The following is a 25324-nucleotide window of genomic DNA, read 5'->3' on the forward strand; positions in this document are numbered from 1 at the left end:
CAGTTATAATATCACCACCTAATCCCATAGTAACTTTATTCCCAGCCACAAGAAGAAAGGTGGAACAGAGAAAAGGGAATCAAAACAAGTGTTATACACAAATCAGAAAAGAACCAAAATTCTGATAAGTAAAGACAAAATTCTTATTGCAATAGTATTTGAACTAGAGTAGGATAAACGGCCATAATAAATAGTCCCCAAAATATGTAACGGTTCAAACACAATAGAAGTTTATTTCTTACTCACGTAATAGTCCAAAGTGTGTTTCTTGGTCAGTGGGTGGCTCCTCCCACATGTGGCAATTCCAGAATTCAGACTCCTTCTATTTTGCAGCTCTGGCATCCCCAGGGCCTTGTAATTATCTGCATTCAGCTGACAAAGAAATAGAGCATGATGGAGCTGCCTAAAGGAGGAAGTAACAAGTATCTTCTACTCACATCCCATTGGTGAGAACTAGTCACATGAGCACACTCAACTGCAACGGAGGCTGGGAAATGTAATCAAGCTGTGTGTTCCAGAAGAAAAGGGAAAAAGAATTTGGTAAACAGCCAGCAATCTCTGCTATAAGTGGTCTGCATTTACCTGTTTTATTCATTCTTGAATCCCTTACACTTTTGCTCAATACCTAACATGATAGACATTTGATAAAATGTTGGATGAATGTTGCAAGCCAGAAAGTGAATCACTGTGATATTTCATTATGTTATTTATATTTTATATATAATATGTAATATTTTTATATAATTTTATATATTTAATTTAACATTTAATTAATACTAATTTAATATTAAGACAGTCCAAAACACTTTAAAATTCCAATCTCATATTTGATTCAAAGTCTTCCTCCCAACCAAGCTGAATTGTGATTCCAGAGACCTGGAATGGGTGTCACACCAAAGTGAGGGGGGCTGCTGTCTCACACCCTGTCCTCTTTTCTACCCAGACTCCTCAGAGTTGAGGTAGTGGGAAGAAGGGAGAAGATAAAAAATTTTTTTCATACTTTCCCTCTGTTTTGTTGATTATAATTGCAGTTCCCTTGTGTGATGGTGGTGAGGTAACCATCCCTTTTCTATTGGTGTCACTGTCGTCCTGTATAAACCTGATCGCCCTGGGTTTCCTCTATGAGGCAGGAATTTTAAAATCCTGGCTCTCTGAAAGGAGAGAGCACATTGGTTTTTCAAAAGACCCCATGGGAGGCCTCCCCTGAACAGTGCCCTCTAGTGGAAGATCCAGCTGAAGTTGGCCTCTTTCTCACCCCTCCTCAGCACCCTCCCCATGGTCACTTGCTGATGGGACTGCCTCACTGAGCTGGCAACCCTCTTGGGGGATACAAACAAGAGAGTTTACATTCTAGCCACCTTCCATGGTGTCCGCTCAGGCACAAGAAAGTCCCACACTCTTGTCATGCTGGCTTCACCTGGCACTTTGCTCTCAGTTCTGACTTCTCACCCCTGCCACTACCCTGTGCCCCAGAATCATAGGCCCAGAGTATCAGGTACTCTACTGGCTTGGTGGCTAAAAATCTTGGTACAAGAGATAATCTTACTGTCAGGTTTGGGGTGAGGAGGTTGTGGCAGTTCTGCCACCCTTAATTTTACAGAAGGAGTAGAAAAGTTGAATGCCCCATAAGGAGGGGAGGGAGAGGGTTAGTTGCCACTCCGTGAATCTCTAATCCTGCCCAAAGATGGCCTCACATCCTATAGCCACATTTTACTTGATGGAGGGGGAAGCAAGCGAATAGGGGAGGGACATTGGTGCCTGTTCTGCTGAAATGGTGCCTCTCATCAGGCAGACACTGGAGAAAGGTGACTGTTTCAATGGATTGGCAACTCTCTAAGCTTAAAATGCAGGGGACTTGGCGCCTTTTGTCTCAGATATGAGTTCTAGTCAAAATTCCAGGAAAAAAGCCTGCTTTGCACTTCACACCATGACTCTGAAATGATTCTTTGTCAACTGAAGATTTGACATTTTAGACCATTGAATTTGATTTCTGGCTGCCTGATCTGTGGGATATCTTCAAGGGAAGGGCAGCAATCCCTTATCAAAAAGCGTAACTATTCTGCACAGATAATTCCTACCACCCCATCCAGGAAAACTGCTGACCTTTGGACACATAGCCCTATAAAAAGCAAAATCTAGAGATTTTCACTCTTGATGTTTTATCTAGGGTAAACATAGAAATGGCTATGTGTAATCCATGTAGCACATGCTTAGAAAATATCATTGAATTGAGCCAAATTATTTGGAAGAAATGAGGCTTTTAATTGTTCTATGTAATTTGACTATGAACCCTCCCCTGTAGTCCCCTGGGAAGATACTTGCTAAAAAAAATCACGTGTTAATACTTTGGTCCAAAATAAGGTCTGGGAAATAAGATGGGTGATATTTATTAAATTCTTACATCTGCCAGTCACTGTGATATACTTCCTTACATATACCTCGTTTAAACCTCAAAACAGGACAATAAAGTAGGAACTATGATTAACCTCATTTTATAGATGGGAAAACTACAGCTTAGAGATTTTTCATTGTACAGCTGGAAAGATGGAACAGTTAACAAGTAGCAAAGTCAATATATGAGTCCATGTCTATCTGAATCTACATTTGTATTCTTTCCACTACACTATGTGACATAACTGATGTGGGAGAACACACAGTTGGACCACACATCAGAAGTGGCTCAACCATGATCAGCATGTCCAGGTTTATTCTCATGAGGTGGGTTGTAAAATGGTGTTCTCCATCTGAAGGCAGAATAGGAGATAGGCAGAGGGGATGCAAACTAGGTGTCTGAGAAGTTGGCTATGTTTCCCCTACAAAGCATATAAAGCAATGTGGCACGAAGGGAGATGGGTGATTTGGGTACACACTCAAGACTATACTAAAGCACAGCTGTGGACAGGAGGCCAACAATTCAGGAAAATCTCATCTACCCAGAGGTCCAACTTGTAGCAGCCTCAGTGGGTTGCAACCCAGGGGACAACAAAATTAGTTTAAAGGACTTTTGTGCAGCAGAGATGGCCCAAAAAGCTATGAAATTAATAATACTAGAAAAGTGTAGCAATACCACTGGCCCCCTCCAGATGACCATGTGTGTGAAGAACAGCAGTGGATTAGATACAGAACACATGGATAGTTAAAGAAAGTCTCCCAGGGGTGAGGAACAGAGCAGGCAGAAGAAGTGTTCAAGCAGAGCAGTTGAGTGAGGGGTGGACATTCAGCGATTGGGCCATCTGAGTTCTCCTTGTTTCAATAGCCCCTAAAGACATCGCTGCACGGCAGCACAATAAACAATATCAGAACAAGAAAGGACACTGGAGGTCATTGGAGGTCACCTATTTTACAATTGAGTTGATGAAGTGACAAAACTATTGCTGCTCATAATTACAATCCCGAGTCATTAAGAAGTAATGACTATGTCAAAATACTATGTTTAAGAAGGCTCCAAAAAAATAAAAATAAATGTAATGGCATTTGCACACATAAACATATTTTTTGAAAAATGTTCCTTTGTGAAATATCTCATTCTCTGATAAAGTCAGATATATTGGTCATTATCGTAAAACCTGGTAATAATATTAGTAGAGGACATCCAGCTTTTTCAAAGTCTACCATCTCTTTTCATCTTCACACCCTTCCTATGAAATTTCCAGGATATGTATTTGGTACAATTATCCTCACTTTATAGGTTTGTCTCAGCGAAGCCACTTAAGGTTGACAGAGCCACTGTTAACACCTGGGTCTCCTAACTCACAGCTCTGGGCACTTTCTTCCATGTTTCGTTGCCTGATAGCTTCTTCTGAAGAGCGATGCTAGAAAAAAAAATAGGTACCTAAGAAAAACTGGCCATACAATATCATTTAGGCATTCATTCTTTCAACAAATATTCATTAAGCATCTGAATCAGTTAGCCATTGCCACAAAAATACTGCAAAAACTACCCCAAACTAAGTGGCATTAAACAACAGTCATTACACTCTCATAAATTTATGTGTTAGTTGAGGACCAGATGATTTAGGATGGGCTCCACTGGGCAACTCTGCTCGTCCCAGTTGTGGATTGGCTGATTGGGCCCGGGCTTGGCTGTGGTGGTACAGCTCTGCTTCACATGTCTCTCATCCTCCTCCCGGAGTCAGAGAGTGAGCCCAGGCACATACCTCTCACGGAAACAGCAGAGGTACAAGAAGATAAGCTTCATTTTCAAGTGCTTTCCAAGCTTTTGGTCTGCCCTCCAAGCCTTCGACCTGCTAATATTCCATCGGCCAAAGCAAGTCACACAGCCAAACTCAAAGCCAAGAGGAAGGAAAAGAGATTCTGCCTCTTTAATAGGACAAACTGCAAAGTCAGATGGCAAAGCATGTGGATACAGAAGGAGTGAAGAATTGGGCCCATTAATGCAGTTTACAACAGCACCTACCATATTCCAGGCACCATGCCAGGCACTGAGGAAACAGTGCTGATCACGACAGAAGCTGGCCTTCTGAAACTTACAGTCAAAAATTGATGATTAAACATCCCCCCACACGAACTCCACTGCAGCCTGCTATAATTCTAATCAAAATTTAATAGTGAAGGTAAATCTGCTACCCCCATCATACTTTGCATTTCTGGGAGGAGTAAGTGCTTTGAGGAATTATCCATTTTTTTGAACTCTTCAGCACTGCTCCCCTGCTATTGTCATGCATTATCAAGATGGTCTCATATGATGTATTTGTTCAAGTCAATACAGTAGTCCCCCCTTATCCACAGTTTTGCTTTCTGCCATTTTAGTTACCCTGTGGTCAACAGCAGTCTGAAAATAATAAATGGAAACTTCCAGAAGTAAACAATTTATAAGTTTTAAACTGCCTGCCATTCTGAGTAGCATAATGAAATCTCATGCCATCCTGCTCCATTCCACCCAGGACGTGAATTGTCCCCTTGTCCAGTTTATCCACTCTGTATACGCTACCTGTACCCATCCCTTAGTCACTTAGTAGCCACCTCAGTTATCAGATCGACTGTCGAGATATTGCAGTGCTTGTGTTCAAGTCACCCTTATTTTACTTAATAATAGCCCCAAAGCACAAGAGCAGTGACATTGGCAATTCAGATATGCCAAAAAGAAGCCATAAAGTGCTTCCTTTAAGTGAAAAGGTGAAAGTTCTCGACTTAATAGAGAAAGAAAAAAAATCGTAGGCTGAGGTTGCTAAGATTTATGGTAACTTTTATTACAGTATATTGTTTATAATTGTTCTATTTTATGATTAGTTATTGTTGTTAATCTCTTATTGTGCCTAGTTTATAAGTTACACTTTATCATAGATATGTATGTATAGGAAAAAACATAGTACATACAGGGTTCAGTACTACCCACGGTTTCAAGCAGCCACTGGGGGTCTTGGAACATATCTCCCAAGGATAAGGGGGGACTACTGTAATTGAATTACTTAGAGAACCAATGGAATAGCCCTTCTCCACTCTTTTGGCTATGGGTCCCTGTGAGAAGGTCCATGAGTAGGATGGAAAATCTCTCACTTGAAGAAGCTGACGATCTGCATTCCAGGGCTCCACCTTTTACAAGCATTCTGTTTCCATTACAAAGTTGTTACTTAATTCAGAAATATTTACTGAGAGCCATCTATGTACCAGGCTCAGTGATCAGGGTTTTTCCATCTAATGATTCATCTAACCCTCATGATAACACTGTGAGTAAAACTAGTACAAGATTTATCCCATGTTCAAGAAATGGTTACTAAAGCACTAATTATACGCCAGGCACTGGGCCTGCCAGATGAGAAACATACATTTCTGGCCCTCCAGAATCTCACTTTCTATTAAGAGAGACAGACTTGTAAACAATACAATTAAAATATAATGAGGTAAGAGCCTTTATAGGAGACAATGTACTTTAAAACATTATGCAAATATAAGGTATTATAATTAAGCATAGCTGTAGGTCTCAAAGACCTCATCCTGTTTTCAGAAGTGCCTAATTAATCTATAAGGAAATCTGCGGTACTGAGGCAATCTGAAGCAGGTGGAGGAATACCCTGACCCAAAACCATATGCCACCACTGTTTCCATCTTTCTGAGAAAATCTGATTAAAAGGGGAAAAAAAGCATGATGCTTGCCAGCCCAGCAAAATAAGTGACAATCTTCAGGGATTCAAGAGAAGACTAGAGAAATATATGTGCCCAGGACAGGGAATAAGAAAAGAGGGGTAAAGTTTTCAAAAATGTCATAGATAGAGGGAACTCAGCACATAAACCTAAAAAATGAAAGTAGAGCATGGAGTGACCTTATCTAGGCATTGGTTTTAATTTCCTGGATATGAAATCAATGTCTGTGAGTTCCAGAGACAAAAAAAAAAAAAGAGTTTGTTATCAGCTCCAGTACTCCACAAATAATTGTTTAAACAAATAACCAATCCAAATGTGTATCCTTCTCCCTCTAAACTTTTTCTCTACTTCTTTCCTTCCTTCTCCAAATATTCCTAAAGTAAAACATGCTAATTGCTGGAAGGTACATGATGACATCAGCCACTGAGTCAGCTTGTCTTATCAAAAACTTTCACTGACAAATAGAAAATGTTTTTAATAAAGCACATACCCTTAGACATAAAGGGAGTTATTTATCACAAATGTAAAACCCCTATAAAAGCCCAATCACTGAAGATTAGAGATGTTACTTAGAATATCAGTGCCACAATCTCAGTACTGCTCTCATTAAATGACTCTGCCCAAGTTATGAAACCTTCATAATTCCATGAAAAATGGGTGTCTCTAACAATACCATGTATAATTAAGCATACATTGCTGTGCAGTTGGAAAATTCCATTGTCACCTGCATCAGCCTCAAAGATCAATTTGTATACATGGATCAAAGGGAAACTTACAGCTTACTGGTTCATTTAAAAGTGAACCAGGATGATTCTGAAACCTTATTAAATCCCTCAAATTAATCAGAATAAGAATGTTTTGACTTGTAAACAGCAAAGTATTTTATAAGGGATTATGAGGGAGATGCATTCATCTATTGTTTGAGTTGAACTTTTCTGATGTGTTCATTTTCATTCCTTGTCTCTCTCAAGCCTCAATATTCTTGAATCTTGTTCAAATTAATGATATATTTTAAAGTCAAATCAAAATTATATTATTCCATTCAGCTTAACATGCAAGGCTTCAGCAGGTCCTCCAGAAGTGCAGAGGGGGAGAAAATATTACTGATATGAAGTAGAAACCAAAGCCCTCTCATCTTCATTTTGTGCAACATCCTTCCGGGGGGGGCCAAGCAAGGGACAGGCCAGGCTAGGGAGTTCTTCACAGCCAGGTTAGAGGGAAGGAATAGAAAGCATAGACCAGGGTGAAAGACAAAGGCTCACTCCTGTTGGTGGTAGAGGATCACTGTGAATGTCCTTTACCTATTGTCTTTCAGCTCTAAGCTCACCTTTCTAAACCTGGAGCTGGGACTCTGCAAGCCACATTTTCCCAGCTCCCTTGCTAGCTGGCTTCCTGTCCAGTTCTACCAGTGGGAGATTGAACATGGAGAATCTCCTAGAGGAAATTGGAACGTGGGAGGAGGAGAAAACGGACTTTCGACTTCTTTCCCAGTTTCTCCAACAGCATTACTCATCTCGAGCCCTCAGAGGTGCCAGCAACGGCTGGAGGATCTGTGCTCCCTCACTCACTGGACCACGCCATCTAGGCCATCAGAGCACCCATTGGATCGCCTCATTGTTGGCCCCAGCACCAGCAGCAGGGCACCTGCTGCACAGAGCTCCAGGCACCAGCCCCTAAAAGCTCATTTTCCAAGCTCCTGGGTTCTAAAACACCACTTCTCTCTCCTGTCTTCCCAGCCCAGGGTGGTAACTGATTCCTACAACTATTCATCTCTGATTCCTAGGCTTCCCCTTTTTCTCTCTAGCCTTCCAACACCTGTGTAACAAATTCCTGTATTAGATCCATTCCATTTAAATTCCTAGCGTAGTTTCTCTTTTCTTAACTAAATCCTAACTGATATTCTCATCAAGGCAGCAACTGTCAATGAAGGAAGAAAATGGATTTTTCCATTCCTGGTGAGGGATTGGAGAAAGGATCGATACGTTATTTTTAGAAGCTGTAGAGATGATTCTGATAATATCACCATTTCCCACCATTATTCTTTCTGCCTTTCTTCCTCCTTGAACTGTAATGTGGTTTCTGAACCACCTTACAAGGGCATGCTGTGTACATCTAAAGCTGTGTACTCCCATTAGAAGGGATCTGTGGGAGTCTTCAAGGGGTCCTTCTAGCCATTAACCCCATAGGTAAATCCACCTATTGCATATGTGTCAATAGTGGTGATTTGTAATGACACTAGACCATGTACAGCCATACCTCCCTCACTATTCCTTTCAAAGGCTGCCCTCACCTGCCAGTTAAAAGAGGGGTATACAAGGTACCAACTCTCACAGGAATCAGAAGCCACACATGTAATCATGCCAATAGTCTGGCATGAGGACACAGTCAACCCCACAAAAAATTAACAGAACCTTAGCCAAAGACTTAGGAAAAGGTCCCCAATCCTTGATATTTAACAACTCCATCAGTAACTGTACTTTCAAAACCGGACCAAACACCTGCCACCCCTGCATAGATCATAGGTCAGAAATGAATTCAAGCTAAAAGAATCATTTAGAAAACTGGAAATTCTTCAGTATTGGTTTTTACACATGAATGCCATAATTATGTTGTTATATTTGTAAAGTATCTTTACTTCTCTAGTGTTTTGGTTGTGTTGTATTTTGATTAAATATTAACCAAGAAATATTTTGAGAAATGTAGGAAGATGATTCCCTAAATAAATAACTTTGGTTTTAAAAAATATCACTTCCAAAAATTATTAATGTAATGAATCGAGGTAAGCACTTTAAAACTAAACTCAAGCAGATGTTGACTGCAGCGTTTGGCTTCCCTTTCTGAGCATCACTGAGCTAATGCCCAGAGCTAATATGACCTCAAGAAAATGAAGCCAGTCTTTGGCTTAGTGATTTAGAGGCAGTGGAGGGAGTTGGGAATAAATGCTACAAGTTTTCAGTCAAACCCAAAGCAGAATACAAGCCAGCCAAAGTAAATAGTTTTGCTCTTAGGCTTCTAGTTGACATTTGTGTGGCAGGATAAGGCCTTACCCTGATAAATAATTTTTTGAGTCAACAGTTCTAGCTTCAGTTTACCTTTTAGTGGGGGGAAAACACATTAAATCATATAAAGGAAACGGAGTATAAGACAAATGTTTCTCAGTGGTTCTATTTCGTTTACCAATTTCTTAGGCTAGCTGCTGGCTCATCTTAAATTCCAGTCTTGACCCCCACCTAGCCTCCCACACACAAGACACACATCCCCTTCACACATCTAGAGCTCTGCACATCAATATTTTCTCCATAACTTACCACTATTCTTCTCAACTCTTCTTCACTATATGCCTTTCAAGCAGGTCTGGTATCATAAACCCTAATTTACAGGGCAGCTTCATTCAGTGTAACGGCTCTTCAACTTGTATCAGAGGCAGAAAAAATATTTTTTGATAAATTTATCAGTTTAAATCCATTCATATTTTCCATGTCAATTGTTGGAAAGTTGTATGTAAAGTAAATGTAATGATGCACATTTTTCTGACAATTGTGTTGTAATGTCTTTGATATTTCTTAAATATGCCCCCCCAAATCCTGCAAGTTTATCTATAGAGTGGGAAGGGAGCTAATGTTGACTGGTGTAACATACCAATTTGCATTCAGGATACATTCCTTCTTAACTTGTTTACTTGTTTGTATTTGCTGACGATATGCATATGTCCTGAACATTTACTATATATGTCCTATACATCTGCCTGAATTACCATCAACTTGAACTTTAAGCCTCCAGAAAAATATTATACTTTTTTTTTTTTTTGCCACTCCTAGCAATGTGGCACACACACAGAGTTCCTTGGTAGAGCCGATATAGGAGAACCTGTTGGCACCCTGTCCACATCCCCTTGCCATTCATTATTCTCTTACATGCCTATGGCTTTCAAGGCAAGCCCCTGTGGCTCCCTGCCTGAAGGCCCTCTCTAGCCACAGGAGCATGCCCTGTCCACACACAGGGCAGGCTGGAAGAGTCAAGAGTTGACTCCTCCCCCAGTGGCTGTCAACCAATGAAGGATGTGAGTAGGTGAATACACACCCCAGCTTCCTCAACGCTTAGGTGGAAAAACTCTGAGGCATGTTGTACACAATCTCCCAGAGGCCCACAGCAAGACTGTCAGTTACTCACAACAGTAACATTACCATTAACGTGTGTGTACTGGCTTCCTTCCCTTCCCTGTTTCACTTTGCCCTCCCCTACCAGTGCTTCTTGGGATCACTCTCAAATAAACTACTTGCATCCGTATCTCATCTCAAGGTCTGCTTATGAGGGACCCCACGCTAAAACTACTCAGCAAATGTTTCAGTGATACTCATGGGCCCTACAAACTGGCAAAATGAAAGGTCTCATATTTGGGAATGGGGGAATAAAAATGACCTTGGAGTTTTGTTTTCTAAATACACCACTCATTCCCCATAGTAAGTGTAGGCAGGCACCAAAATCATACTACTGTATATTACTATTAATATAATCTCACTTTTGGCCCATAGGCCAGTAAAGCATTTTGATAATGAAACCCCTAGACTAAATTGGAGCCTGGGCCAGTGGAGTAGAGTTAAGCTCCCTGACAGACATTGGTAAAACTGCCTAGACAAATGGTCCCAGCTCCTCAGCCCATGTAACAACTCATAGCCAGGAATTTACACAGAAGCAGAGGAGTCTCTTAGAAAGAAGAGTCCAAGGTTCCAACCCTTTCTGTGTGGAGTTCAACATTATTAAAACCTTCATGATACTGACCAAGGCCAGGTAACAGGAAAGTGTACTGAGGCCATGAGGGTGGCCAAGAATGACCTCTTGACTGGATTCAGCATCAAGGACCCAGGTTGGAAGGGGACGGTCATTTGGACTCCTCTGGGAGGCTGGCACTGGAATCTGTCTCCACCTATAGTCCACTCTTGATTGAGTCTAATACTGAGGGAGGAGGTGTTTGCCATTTGCACTCATTCAACAAATATTATCGTGCTGGGCTAGGCACTGAGGATTCAATGGTGAACAAAATGGACCTGCCCGTGCCTTTGTGGAACTTACAGTAGAGTGTGGAAGACAGACATTCAACAAGCAGCCAAACAGGTAGATACCTACAAAAAGCATATCTAAACAACATCACGGGTCAAAAGTTCAGGGCAAAGGGGATGTAAAGAGGGCAGACTGGAGGAAATAGCATGTGTGAAGGCCCTGAGGGGGAAGGGAAGGTGGGACTTTCAGGGAATAGGAAGAAGGCCAATGTGGCTAAGGTCAGAGAGAGAAAGAAAGAGAGAGAAGAGAATTTAGAACATTGTCTGACACATTGACACATCTAAGTACGCAATAAATATTAGCTATTGAGGGACTCTTTTCCTTTAATAGAAAAGCCCTCACTTCCTCAAGTGAAACTCCAGCTTGGAGTAAATCTTTGCAATCACTAACATTTTTCTAGAAATGCTAGTGCCTACTTGATGGCCATTAAGTAAAGTAAAACTGTTCACTAATTTAACAGGAGTTCTCAAACCTAGCTGCTCAATAGAAATACCTAGCGGCTTTTAAAAATGATTCTTTGACACCCCTGACCAATCAAATCAGAAACACTAGGAGGTGGAGCACGGGTGTGAGTGTTTTTGAAAGCTCCCCAGTTGCTTTTATGTGTGGCCAGCTTTGAGAACCAGAAACTAGATCAACGTGATCTAGTTTCTCAGTCAACAGCTAGCCAGCCTGTCACCAAGCCAGGGCCCAAATAGGATATAAGAGAGGTAAGTTGAAATTGAAGTCACGACGAGTTTGCTGAGAGCCTGCTCTGGGCTGGGCACTTTTCATTCATTGTGCTATTCAGTATCCAAAAATCTCTATGAGATAACTCTTTTCATCCCATTTTATAGATGTAAAACAACTGATATTCAAAGAAGCAAGTTGCCCAGGTCACACACCAAGTAAATTGCAGGACCAGGATTCAAGCTCTGGTCCTTTTGGGTTCAAACCCTACCCTCTACCTACTACTCCCATACTGCTTTCTAAGAAAGAGGTTGGGACTGGCTCCATGGTGTAGTGGTTAAGTTTGGTGCATTATGCTTCAGCGGCCTGGGTTCATGGGTTCGGATCCCAGGCGCAGACCTACACCACTCATCGGCCATGCTGTGGTGACAACCCACATATAAAGTAGGGGAAGATTGGCACAGATGTTAACTCAGGGCTAATCTTCCTCAAGTGGAAAAAAAAAAGGAAGATTGGCACAGATGTTAGCTCAGGGCTAATCTTCCTTAGCAAAAAAAAAAAAAACAATAAGAAAGAGGTGTATGGTTGCAACCCTTGAGAAGCCAAAAAGTAAATTAGAGACTGAGAAGGTGGTGGCATTGAGAAGGGTCACAGAGGGATGTATCAGAGGGCACAAGACAAACTTTACATAACTCACCGTTTTTCTCACGGACAGTGCTGCCAGTTATGGCAGACCTCTAGGTAGCCTGCCCTTGCTCAGAAACTTCTCCCCATGTTACTGAGGAGTCATCCCTGGTGCCACTCTTCCTCTCATGCCCCTTATCTAATCCATCAGGAAGTGCTGTTATCTGTGCCTCTAAAATACCTCCAGAATCTGGCCACTTCTCACTATCTGCACAGCTACAACCCTAGTACGGCTCCCTATCAAGAGACTGCGTCCGCCTCCTTCGCACTCTTGCAAAGTCCATCCTCATGCAGCAGCCAGAGCTATGGTGGCAAACAGAAGTCAGAGCGTGCTGATGAAGCAGGCTTCTCTGCTCAAACCCCTCCAGAGGTTTCCCACTCCAACCGGACCACAATCCCACCTCTTCACTGTGACCTCCAGGGCCTGCAAGCCCTGGGCTCACCTATCTCTCTGGCTCCATCTCCTGAAAGGTTCCCTCTCACTCACATTGGCCTTCCACCTGTCCCTGTCCCTCAACATTTGCTGCTCTCTCGGGGCATTCTGACATGCCATTCCTTCTATCTGGAGTGCTTTTACCTAGATCTTCGCATGGCTGCCTGCTTCTCCTAATTTAGCTCTCAACTCCAACGTCACCTCCTCGGAGAGGCCTTGCCTAACCATTATAGCTGAAGAGGTCCCCATAGCCACCTTGCTGATCATGTGCCAGGCATTCAATAATTACTTGCTTATTGTTGGACATGCTTTTAAAAGTATAACTAACTGCATCCAGGGCCAGAAAGATTGTGCTTCTTTGGTTGGAAGTTCTATTCATCACACTCTGTTTGACATGCTCTTCAGCCTTGAACTCATCACCAGTCCTCGTTCTCTGTTTGCAAAATGAGAATAACGATTAACACGAGTCTTGAGGTGACCTTCTGACTGAGGACTCCATGTGTGCTAGCCATTAGACACCCAGTGCCATATTCAGAATGAGGGACAACCCAAAGCCAAATCATTTTGTCGTACCTTTCCCTTTGCGTTAGATGTTGGCTTTTCATTTGCATTTAGCACTTTTGTGGAGGAAGCAAATAAACGTTACACCGGCTGACACCGTGTGAATGCTCATCAGATCCAGTCAGGGCAGGAAGGCTGGGAGCACACCATCACCAGAAACCCTCACAGGCTTGGACCAGACTCTATGTCTATTAATCTCCTGCAAGATAACCAAGTCCACTGCCAGTAAAAAGTCAACAGCACCATTTCCTGACTTGGCGTTATCTAAGAGTCCAAACAGACCCAAAAAATGGAGTGCAGCTTCTACCGCAGGCCATTCGTAAAAGGATGGATAGTGCCCGGGACAATGACGGAGCTGCCTCTGTGGTTAGTGTCAGGTCTTCTGCGTGCCCTCCTTAACTGCAACGTTAACCTGCCACTGTGTAGTCCCCTCTTTTCTCCTTTCTGTAGCTGGGAGTTCTAGGACCCCCATGAGGACTGTGCATAGAATTCAGGGGGTCCATAACTTGGATGGGAAAAATTTACCTTTTTGTTTTCAATCTCTAACTCAACAGAGGCAGGTGCCCTCAGCAGTATTAGAAGTGCCTGTGACTTTGTGACCAATAAAATTCACAGTTGTTTTCATGTCACATTTCAGTTGTTGCAGATATTTCAAAATACTGTTAACACTCATCACTACTTCAGAATTGTAGCAGTTATTAGATCTGTTGCTAGATTCTGTTATTTAACATGCTAATAAAGAAGCACATGTATTACTCGATCACAAATCTGTTTTTTGTAATATTTTGATAGCTGTATTTTAATATAATTGATTTCCTCTGTTATCCTATGTATTTTATTTTATACATTTAAAAGCATTTTCTGAGCGTGAGTTCATAGGCTTTACCAGACTTCCAAAGCCTGGCTCCTGCCTTAGGTCCCGCATTAAAGTGGCCAAATCCTCTCACTGATACCTCAGCAAAGTTTTTGTCTTAGGCAACTTTGCAATTTAAATAAGGTTTGTCTTACTTGTCTCCACACAACGCCCCACTCTGTCCTGTGTCGCTGTCCCTAGCAGTGTTTCTCAGCTTTCGTGGGCCATGCAAGCTTTTAATAAACAATCATGCCCCCCTTAATACTCTCGGAAATGCAAAATAAATTAAACACTGTGATTAAAAACCAATCAATGGGGCAAAGTGCTGCTTTGTTTTAAACCGTCACATGTCAACTTCACCAGAAATTCTGATTCCCCATTCTCACGAGCAACCTTGCTTGGTTGAGAATCACTGCTAAATGAATGTCCTTGTGAGAGGACAGTAGAAATCATCCTTGTTCTCACTAACCACTCTATTCTTATCAGAATCTCAGGCTGAGACAGGTTGGCTTCTCCCATTCTTGGCCTGGGAGGTAAGGGAGAGGGTCTCATTGGTGTGATGTGGGCAATTCCTTTTTTCTTTTAGTTCTGAGATGACAAGGTTGGAGTTTCTGAAAAAGTTTACCAAGATGCTAAAGGGAAAGGCAGAAGTCGTGTAGAAAATGCAGAAGTCCAGAATCAAACTTGTCTTCAGAGAACAGATTTCTTATCCCAGGGTGACTCCAGTCTGGCTCCACACTGACCGGCCTGGCACTGATCATTGGGCACTCAAGTCCCTGTGATTTTCCTCCTCTCTGTCTGGCTGGGATGTGAGACTTGGCAACTCTGAACCGTACCCAGAGGGAGCTTATGGTTGGCACAGCCTCCAGGCCTGGCAGGAGTTTCAGGCCCTGCCACTGTCAGCGTCCTGACTTCTTTCCAGGTGTGGGCAGAGTGAGAAGAGAAGGGGGCCAACGAGGGAGGCCAGAACCAAAGATAAAGCCAACATCTGAGAGGCAGGGTGAGGATACGGATCTAGGGGTGTGATATAGAAGCAACGATGGTGCAGAGGAGTGACCCCAAAGAATCATGAAATGAGCCCTGTGTGGGCCCCAGCTGAGTGGTCTTCTCTTTGGTTCCCCCCTTGATGCCGCTCCTGCTACTGTACCTAGTCCTGCACCCCCAGCTCAGGGGGCAGGTAGCCATAGCGACCCTGAGTACACTTGTGAGAGAGGGCGCGCGCACACACACACACAGACTCACACAGACACACACATCTTAGTTCCTGCTTGGTCTTCCCAACACTCACTTCCAATCCTCTTCTCCCTTTCTGAAAGGCTGTCTCTTTCCCAATCTCTCTTGATTTTAGGAGTGGCTACATGCTAAAGGTCTGGCCATTAAGACATAAGGGGAAATCTGCTGTGGTGCTTCTGGGAAAAATATTGCTTTTGTTATTAAAGAAACAGACATAACTTCCCCCCTTTTTCCTTTCTGAAATGCTTATCTGACGTCTAGAATTGTGAGAGTCATATTTCAACCATAAGGCAACAGACATGAAGAGAAGGCCAAGAGAACGGCAGAGATGCCATCTCTGACATTCTTGAGCCACTGACCCAATGCCCCAGTGGCTACCTCCAGGTTTTGGATTATGCAGGAAAAGTAAGTCTTTTTCTTTGTTAAAGCCACTCTTAGTTGGGTTTTGTAACTTGCATTCAAAAGCATTCCTAACTCATACTCCAGAATAGCCTCCTCTTTCCAATATCTATCAACTCAAATTAACCACATTGCTCCATTCCCAAACTCACCTGCTGTGAAGCCCAACTCTCCCTAGCAACCCCTTAGCCTACACAAATACTGATGACACAGGTGACAACCCTTGGATAGCACTGCTAGCTGGGTTGACATTCAATGTCAAATTCTTCTCTTCTGGTTATTATATCTAACTCCGACCTATACTAGATCCCTGGTTTGCCTCATCACCCCAACTCCCTACAGAGAGTTTTCACAATGCACAGTAGCAGGGTAGCCAGGTATGTGCAGTTTTTGACCTCAACTTTCACAGTTTTTCTCAAAACCCACTCCTCCATGAAGTGCCCCCTCATCACCCCACATCAAGCGACCTTCTCCATCTTTGAATACCACTTACACCTGCACCACTCATTTAGTGCTGAACACTTATGGCACTGTTATGCATTGATCTTAGTTATCTTCTACCTCCAGGAAGCCTCCTGACCCTCTCAGCCTGAATTAGACACCCCTAATACCAACTCTTGCAATACCTTATGCTTTCCTCTAAGGTCTCACTACACTTTTGCCACCTTCTGTCAACTTCTCTACATCCTCCTGTAAACTATAACCTTCTTGAGATAGGTGTCATATCATAGTTAAAACATATATCAGTTCTCACATTGGACCTGGCACATATTAGGTGCTTAATAAATTTTTGTTGAATAAATGAAGAATCTTATCTCCCCACCAAGACATCGAGTTCGTTGAGAACAGGAATTTGGATTTTTGCCTCCTTGCACCCCCCTAGTGATGCACAAAGTGGTCTTATAATAGACCTTTGGTCACTGCTTTGTATAGTGACAACCATGTTTTACTTCAATAACTTCCAATTGACAACTAAGGAACATCATTTTGTTTGTATATGCAGATACATAAACATCAAATAATGAAATATGTATGTATAAACATATACAACACTTAGCCAAGAGGTGCCAAATGAAAGCTTCCCCGATGATTTTTGCCCACCAAATTGCCTGGTGGTGTGACTCCACTCTCCAATTGTTCTTGCACCATGCATACATAGCCTCTATTATTTTCTTACTAAAAGCTTTGCAACAAAAATCATCAACAACTAAAAGGAGCCACTTCTGAAGAAGTTCTCAAATGAAACAGAACAAGATAAGAGGGTTTATCACAGGTAAGAGCAAGATGCCTTCTAACACCAGTCTAACACTGATACAAACATCCTGTGACATTACTCACAAAAAGTCTACCAGGGCATTGCTAGTAATGTTCTCAGGAAAGAGATAGCCTTGCAAAGCACAATCCATCACTCACAGCAAGGGCTGACCACTCAGACATGATGGTTCTAACCTAGGTGTTTAGGATATTGAAAAGGATGACCTCCGTCTGTCCCATTTCTTCCAGGTGGTAAATGGTAGCCAAGTGATTCTCCCAAATCCAAACAGAAAGCCACACAAGGGTGAGAATGGGGTGGAGATGGCCATGGTGTTGGCTGAGGAAGGCGATATGGCAAGTAAGCTGGCAAACCAGGACACATGTTTTCAAATAAAGTAGAAGGGAAGACTCCAAAAGAGCATTTATTAGGTTAAGAATATGAAAATTCTTGGGGAGAATACCTCGTGTGGGAGAGAGGAATTTTATGAAAAGTTAAAAAAGGAAAATATTCATGAATCATCTGACACAAAACTTCAAGCTGGACTGGAAAATATATGAAACACCCAAAGTAGGAATATTCTCGCATTATAATCTTCAAGCCTAGAGGAGATCAAAAACACACTCAAAATATGTGAGCGATTCACCAAAGTTCAAGTTTCTCTTGGACCCCAAATCTTAAAGTAACTTTTAGTCCTAGTCCTCTCCAACGTGGAGAGGAGGCATCAGAAGAGCATTAAGTGAGAAAATAGGATTATATGTTCCTAGCGTCCAGTTGATTTCTGCGTCCAAAGCAGATTTCTACTTTGCCCTTACCTTCACCCAAAAACATCCAATCAAAGATGACTCTTGCCAGAGCTCACAGACACTTCTGGGCCTCTGTGGAGGTGGTATTGATCTCTTACCAGATGTTACAGGCTGAATCGTATCCCCCCCAAATTCACATATTGAAGTCCTAACCCCCAATACCTTATTTGGAAATAGGGTCATTACAGATGTAATTAGTTAAGATGAGGTCACACTGGAGTAGAGTGGGCCCCTAATTCAATATAACTGGTGTCCTTATAAAAAAGGGGAAATTCGGAGAGAGACACATGCACGGAGAGAACACCGTGTGAACATGATGAATCTACACTAAGGGAATGCCAAAGGTTGCCAGCAAACCACCAGAAGCTAGGAGAAATGCCTGGAACAGATTCTCCATCACAGCTCTCAGAAGAAACCAACGCTGCCAACACCTTGATCTCAGACTTCCAGCCTCCAGAACTGTGAGATAATAAATTTCTATTGTTCAAGCTAGACAGTTTTTGGTATTTTTTATGGCAGCTCTAGCAAACTAATATGCCAGATTAACAATTGCAGCCTCCAATGTTTGAATTTCCAAGTGCCATGTCCTCCACAGATCATCTTACCACCACTAAAGAATTACCACTGCCTCGGTTTTCAGAGTTATCTTTAAGTTGCCTTCTGCCTCTGGCCCCTTCTTATGTATTTACTTCCTTTCCACAGTTAGAAAAATCTGTGTTTACTAATTTCTAAGATGAGATTGATGCAGAGCCATCTGTTAAATGAGAAAATTTTCTGTATATATGAGATAATCAACAAATATGGTTCCAATTAATGATTTTTAAATTACTATTTAAATATTGACTTGGACTGTGCCCATATGATGTCAAAATAACTGATTTGCATGTGAATGCTTCAGTCAAACAATTAGCTGTTTTGTCTACATAATGCCAAATAATGTGGTTGATTGTTGTTCTATTATCAAATTGACTGGATTGATCGGTGGTTTTTGGCATCATAAAGCATAGCCTAGATTCCTTTATGAGTACCAGGAGACCAAGCCAGAGAAATAAAAAGGTATTTCTTTTCTTTAAATTCCCAAGGACTATTAATAAAGAAATATTAGAGTGGAGGGAGTTTTCACTAAAAAAGTATCACTTAATAACATTAGTTGCAGTCCTTCCTGTGGGATTTTGTCACCACCTTATTTCACCTTTATTGTTCTATAAGGGAGTTCATTACTTAGGTGACGCAACTGCTTTATAGAAACCAAAGTGTTACCACTTCAAGTGAGGCAAATGAAACAGAATGCCCACTGGACTGATAATAAATAGGGAGAGGAAGAAGTGGGGGAAGGATCGTGAACACATATGTTCTTATTTTTCTCTTTTTCCTATTCCCTAATTTTCTTCACCACCCACTGGCCAGAATGACGGGGACTGGATGAATAAATATAGGGTGGAACTGGAAGGAGTAAACTGGGAGAGTAGTTTGAACTGGAGAACGGAGAAGAAGTGCATTGGACAAGCTTCAAGTGGGTCCAAACCAGACCCACTATTGTACCTGAGGCACTGGCCCTCCAGCTACCATCAAAGCTATAAACAATAGTCAGCATATTATGTCTTGATGGCCTTCCCACAACTCTCTCTGAGTATTTCACCTCCTTTGGCCTTTCACTCCTTTCTTTCCCCTTCTGAGTATAAAATGAGAGAGCATAATAGTGGTCTCCGTATTCCATCTTTGTTGCTCCATGGCTTAAAAGAATCCCCTCAAATTAGAGATTCTGTGGAAGGTTTGGGCTTCCATAGCAAGATGTGGACATCACAATATGAAATTCAGAATCCCCAAACAATGAGCTTCCCACGTCTATCCAAGCAATACATTGGTCCAACCTAGTACATTTTCTAGACAATCTCATTATCCTAATTCTTATTAGGATATTATGGGGATTTTCAAGTAACATTTTAAGATATTAAAAAAAAAAGTCTTTCACCAAAAAGGAGAATTTAAAAGATAGACAAATCAAGAAAGAGATTGCAAAGGTTTTGTAAAATTAACATCTAATAATAAGTAAAGAAAAAACCATCACATATAATGATTAAAACATACAAGCAAGCAAACAAAAAATATTGCTGGTGGGAATGTAAAATGGTTCAGGCCCTTTGGAAAACAGTTTAGTAGTTCCTCAAAATGTTAAGCATAGAGCTATTCTACTGCTGGGTATATACCCAAGAGAAATGAAAACATATATCCATACAAAAACGTGTACATGAATGTTAATAGTAGCATAATTCACAATAGGACTAAAAATATATCACTGAAATGGTCTCGTATTTACAGCGCTCCCACACAGGTATCAATGAAAGAATGAGTGTTTAATACTATAAAATGTTGGTGCATATTCTCTTCAATGTGATTGCTAATTGTGTAAATTAAAGCATTCACATACAGGGTGTGCAGGTGTGTGGGTGCATGTGTGTGTGTGTGTGTGTGTGTGTGTGTGTGTGTTTATGTAGTATAAGCTGCCACCAGGGAATGGGGGCCTTATGTATAGAGGAGATGGTCTTTGGTCAACTTCAAGGATGGGTTCTAGAGGGTCATCAGAAGGGAAATCCCCACGCGTGCATTATAAAGATGAAGAGAATTGAGATGAAGCAACGAGGGAGGTTTCTGGGAAATCTCAACCATGAAAGCCATGCATTTAATTTTCCTCCCCTACCCTTCCTCCTTATTTATCTCCTTTCCTTCTCCTCCAAATGAAGTCTCACTTAAGCAACTGGTCCTAAGATATAACTCAATTCCCTTGGGAGCAAGGACATTTATTAATCCACATGAATCACCATATTATGAATTTGGCCTAATGGATTTTATCCTCCACCTTGTGGACTCCTCCAAGCCCACTGACCTCTCTTGTCCAGCTCTCATGTTCAAACTATTGCATTCAATCCCCTTTTTTTGTAACTTAGAGCTTAACACAATCCACCTTTCCTTCTTCATCACCCTGACAAGAAGCTCTGTTCTCCAGTGGAACTTGGTAAAAATAAACTACTATCTCTAGGGTTGGCTATGGTCTAGCATAGTTCTTTGGAATGATACTGTGTCTTCAGAAACCGTGATGCAGTATCTTAGCTCCATTCTGTAATCATTTATGTCCTGCCAATTTTATCTCCCTAAAAACACATCAATCCTTCTCTTTCTTTCCATCTCACTGGCCTCTACTTTGCTTCAGGTCCTAACTTCTTCTTGTCATAATTACTTTCGTGACCTCGTAACTGACCTCTTTGCCTCTACTCTCGCCCTCCGTTTATCCGTCTTCCATGTGGCCACCAGAGTAACTTTATAAAACATAAACGTTGCCATAAACTCCCCTGTTTAAAGCCTTGAAGTGGCTCCCTGTCACCTTCAGAATAAACATCCAGCTCTTTATTTACGTTTATAAGTCCCTTTTTAACCCAGCTCCTGTCTACTTTTCCAAACTACTGCCTATCCATCCTGAACTATTTGCAGTTCCCAAAGCAAACTAAGCTTTCTATCTCGTTCTTATAATTTCAAATGTTATTCCCTCTGCCTGGAATATTCTTTCCCTCCAGGGTGGGTTGGCTAATTCTTTTTTTTCCAAACAGCTTTACTGAAGTATAATTTACATACCATTAGATTCACTAGGCTTGACTAACTACTAACCTTTGAGACTCCATGTGGACGTCATCTCCTGTTTTCAGTTGGGTTCCTCCAAAGACAGATCCTGAAACAAAGATGTGGCTGTGAGTGGTTTATTTGGGAGGGGATCCCCAGAAAGTAGAGTGAGGGAGTGGAGCAGGGAGATAGAGAAGAGAGAAAAGCCAATAAAGGGTGTTTTCATGAATGGGTTACTGCTGTAGGTGACTAGGGGGTCAACTCTGCTGGGAAGTCTTTGAGAGGCTGTGTGAAACAGAATTGTCCCACAAAGAGGCAAAGAAATTTGGGTATTTATTTATTTTTACTCTCCCTCATTAACTGAGGGTCACTCCTAGAAGTGTTAGCTCCCTGGCACTTCCAGCCTGCCCTATGGCCAGAGAATAGAGGTAGGAAGCCATCAGCATATATAAGAACTACCTGGAGTGAACTTCTAGAGTGGGCCAAGAGGATAAGGATGGAGCACCAGACAGCATCTCTACCCATCCTCTTCAAAGCTTTTCTAAACCCTACCTCTGTTTTTCAGATTGGGTTAGGGGAACATTCTCACTGGTCCCATAGCACCAATGTCCTTGCCACACTATACAATTTTGTTGTTTCATTTGTTGGCCTCAGTCCACTGCACTGTGGACACCTCAAAGGCAAGATCTTTACATGTCTTCATGCTCCACATTTAGTAAAGTGCCTTGAACCTATCAAGCCCAATAATGTGTGTGGTTGTTTCAAAGTACTTTATATTCATTATTATATTTTACACTTGAAAATCTCCTTACCAGGGAGATATCATCATCATCTTTATTATTCTGATTTTATGGACAGAAATCTGAAATACAATGATGAGACAGAGCTAGATAGGAGACCATATTTGCTGATGGCTAGGCCAGTAGCCAAACTCCTTTAGTTTCTGCTGCTTGGCACATTACAGAAGGTAATGGCATTCACCTGAGGCTAAACCTTTTGATCCATGGTAGAGTAGACTTTTCCATATCTAGAACAATCCCCTTTACAATATTCAAAAGATGCCTGAAGGTGGAAGCAAAGCAGCCCTAGAAATGCCAAGTCCTGTGCTTTGTCTGAAAAAAGAATCTTTGATTTTCTTTTTCTTCTCTCACTTAACCTCTCCTAGGAGCTGCCTCCTGATGTAACTTTTCTACAATTCTAATATTTGTGAATATGTAAATCAGATTTGACTATTAATCGATTCTCCAACATAATGCCATTCACTAGAAGGAAGTGATCAGCCATGGGGTATAGAATGCCTTGTAGCTCTGTCACTTTTAAAAGTCAACACAAGAAGTATACAGTTCTAATAACAGAAGGGATGAAGTGTTTTGTTCTTAGGTTATGCTCTGGAGTACAATTTTTAAAGGGATTAAATATATAAACATCAAAGAAAGACTGCCCTGAAGCTAAGAGTTCTATCAGGAAATCCCCTACTTTCTTATGTCCCCTATGTTCATACGTAAGACAATGGATCTGGTTATTATAATGGTCTCTACTCACTTTACACTGTAAAGTAAAGGAAGAGAAAGAATCTTTCCCTTTGCAGTATAATGACTACTGGTACACCACTAAAAAATGGAAGAATTTTAACAGGCATAAGGTCAGAGTCTATTTGGTTGCTTTTTCTGTTATGTATTTTGGAACCACTTGACAGTTTTCCATTTTAACATTTTGAGGGATTTTTCTTGGTAGAATCCAGACAAGGACTGCAGAAGTTTTGCCATCTGCAAAAAGAGTGGGTTGGATTGGATTAGATCAGCAAACACTTTGGGTTCCATAACAATATTTTTGTTGGTCCACAGAACTCCTCTAAGGAATACCAACATCAGAAATGAATCTAAACATTGAATAACTGATTAATGGATAGGCCACAATATGGCCACTTTACAACACTATTAAATAAATAGCAAATACAGAAATAGCATTAAATTGTTTATAATATTCATGGCATGTTATGTTATCTGACTAAGATGTTTTTTACACATTATGATATCTGGTCAAGGCATTTTAGAAAAAGAATCAAGTAATTTTCTGCTTAAAAGAAGAATGACTGAATAGAAAAACATAGATTTTGATATCAGATAGGCCTGGAATCTATTTATACTTCCATTACAGTGTAACCCCACACAAGATATTTAATCCTCTTAATCCTCAGTTTCCTCTCTTTAAAATGGGTTTGACAATATTTAATAGCCCATAGAGTGGTTTTGCAAATTACATAGGCTAAGATATATGAAAGTGTCTAGGGCTAAACTTAGCACATAAAACACATAAAAATGTTCTCTTCCCCGGTTTCTATCATTCCTGTAAGTTTTCAGCACAATTACTCCTAAAATTCAAGAGATTATATTGTAGACTCAGTTCTAACGTTTCCCTTTAAATGTCCCCCTCCCCATACAAACACATCACAAAGGCATAAAAGTATTGGGCACAATTTTAAATATGATCACATTGGATTTACTGATCCACCAATTTAAATTTATTTCCGTTTTAATTGGTCTGGCTTAGAAAAAGATTATCAACCCCCTGGATTATATTAGTTTAAAGAAACTTTTTTAGCTTTAAAATTTCTCTAAAACCAACTTAGAAGTGATGGGGGCGGGAAGGGGGAGGAGTAACTAGGTTTAAGTGGATCTGTCCCTGGTGCTGAAAGTGAATATTATACCTAAACTCTCCTCATTTAGATGCGTTGGAAAGAAAGCTAGTTTAACTTAATGAAAAACCTGAGTTGCACTTAGTTTGATATCAAGAAAGTGGCATTACTCAGGAATTCTCAGAATAAAGAGTAGCCATCTTCTTTGACCAAGCTTAAAACTTTAAGACCATCCCAAGGAAGAAAGAAGGAGACTTCTAACAGTCCAGCCCAGTGACCAAAAGGCTATCAAAAAACTGATATATAATATTTTCATATCATTATCGTGTAGATATCTATAACATTAGATAGCAAAGAAGCTGAGAATAGCAAGATGTTAACTCTAGGATAAAGGTGTTCTAAGACTAGACACTAACCAGATATCATCTATGCCTTTTTTGAGCCCCTACACCATTATTGTGACCTTGCCTCTGGCATTTCCCTTACTCAGGTTCATATTTTAATCCTAGGTATATTTATCCAACCCTATTAGACCACAAAATCCTTGAGAGCAGGGAATTCTTTGCTCAGTTTCTCCTAGTTGTTGACCACAGTAGGAACTTGCTCAGTGAAATAATTCAAATAAAATTGTTCAATCAAGTTAAATTAATATTGGTGTGGCAGTCACAGAAAGCTTTTTAGATATGTGAACTAGGATTTTAAGAGAACTTTGAAAGATGGAAGGATTTTGAAAGGCGGAGAGAGGGTAAGGCCATGCTTTCTGTTAGGAGAAAACAGCAAAGCAGAGATTTAGACTTAGCCACCTCAAACTACTGGTAGCATGGTGAGCACGGACACCCAGATAGCATGTTCCAAAATGTTTCTCCCTGACTCAATGCATGGAATATCCCCCTCTTAGCCCTGAGTCCTATGTTTATCCAGTAAAATGATTTTGCATGACTTTTTTTCCTTATGTCATGATGGATCATTTTTCTAAAAGACTCATGATGTATTGAGAGCCTACTCAGTTGGCAGAATATCCTGTAAC

The 25324-nt window shown here is 41.1% G+C and overlaps 1 long non-coding RNA gene across 2 annotated transcripts in view; it reads right to left on the reverse strand.

Annotated features, from left to right (window-relative positions):
• The window catches only part of LOC131400815 (uncharacterized), a 242689-nt gene that overhangs the window by 212547 nt on the left and 4818 nt on the right, over positions 1-25324 (reverse strand). For both annotated transcript variants that reach the window (XR_009217462.1, XR_009217463.1), the window contains exons 2-3: positions 21711-21771; positions 247-372 (exon numbers count right to left, since the gene is read on the reverse strand). This is a non-coding gene — a long non-coding RNA (uncharacterized LOC131400815). The remainder of the gene's footprint in view (positions 1-246; positions 373-21710; positions 21772-25324) is intronic.

The sequence above is a fragment of the Diceros bicornis genome, chromosome X (assembly GCF_020826845.1).
Source record: "Diceros bicornis minor isolate mBicDic1 chromosome X, mDicBic1.mat.cur, whole genome shotgun sequence".
Lineage (NCBI taxonomy): Eukaryota > Metazoa > Chordata > Mammalia > Perissodactyla > Rhinocerotidae > Diceros > Diceros bicornis.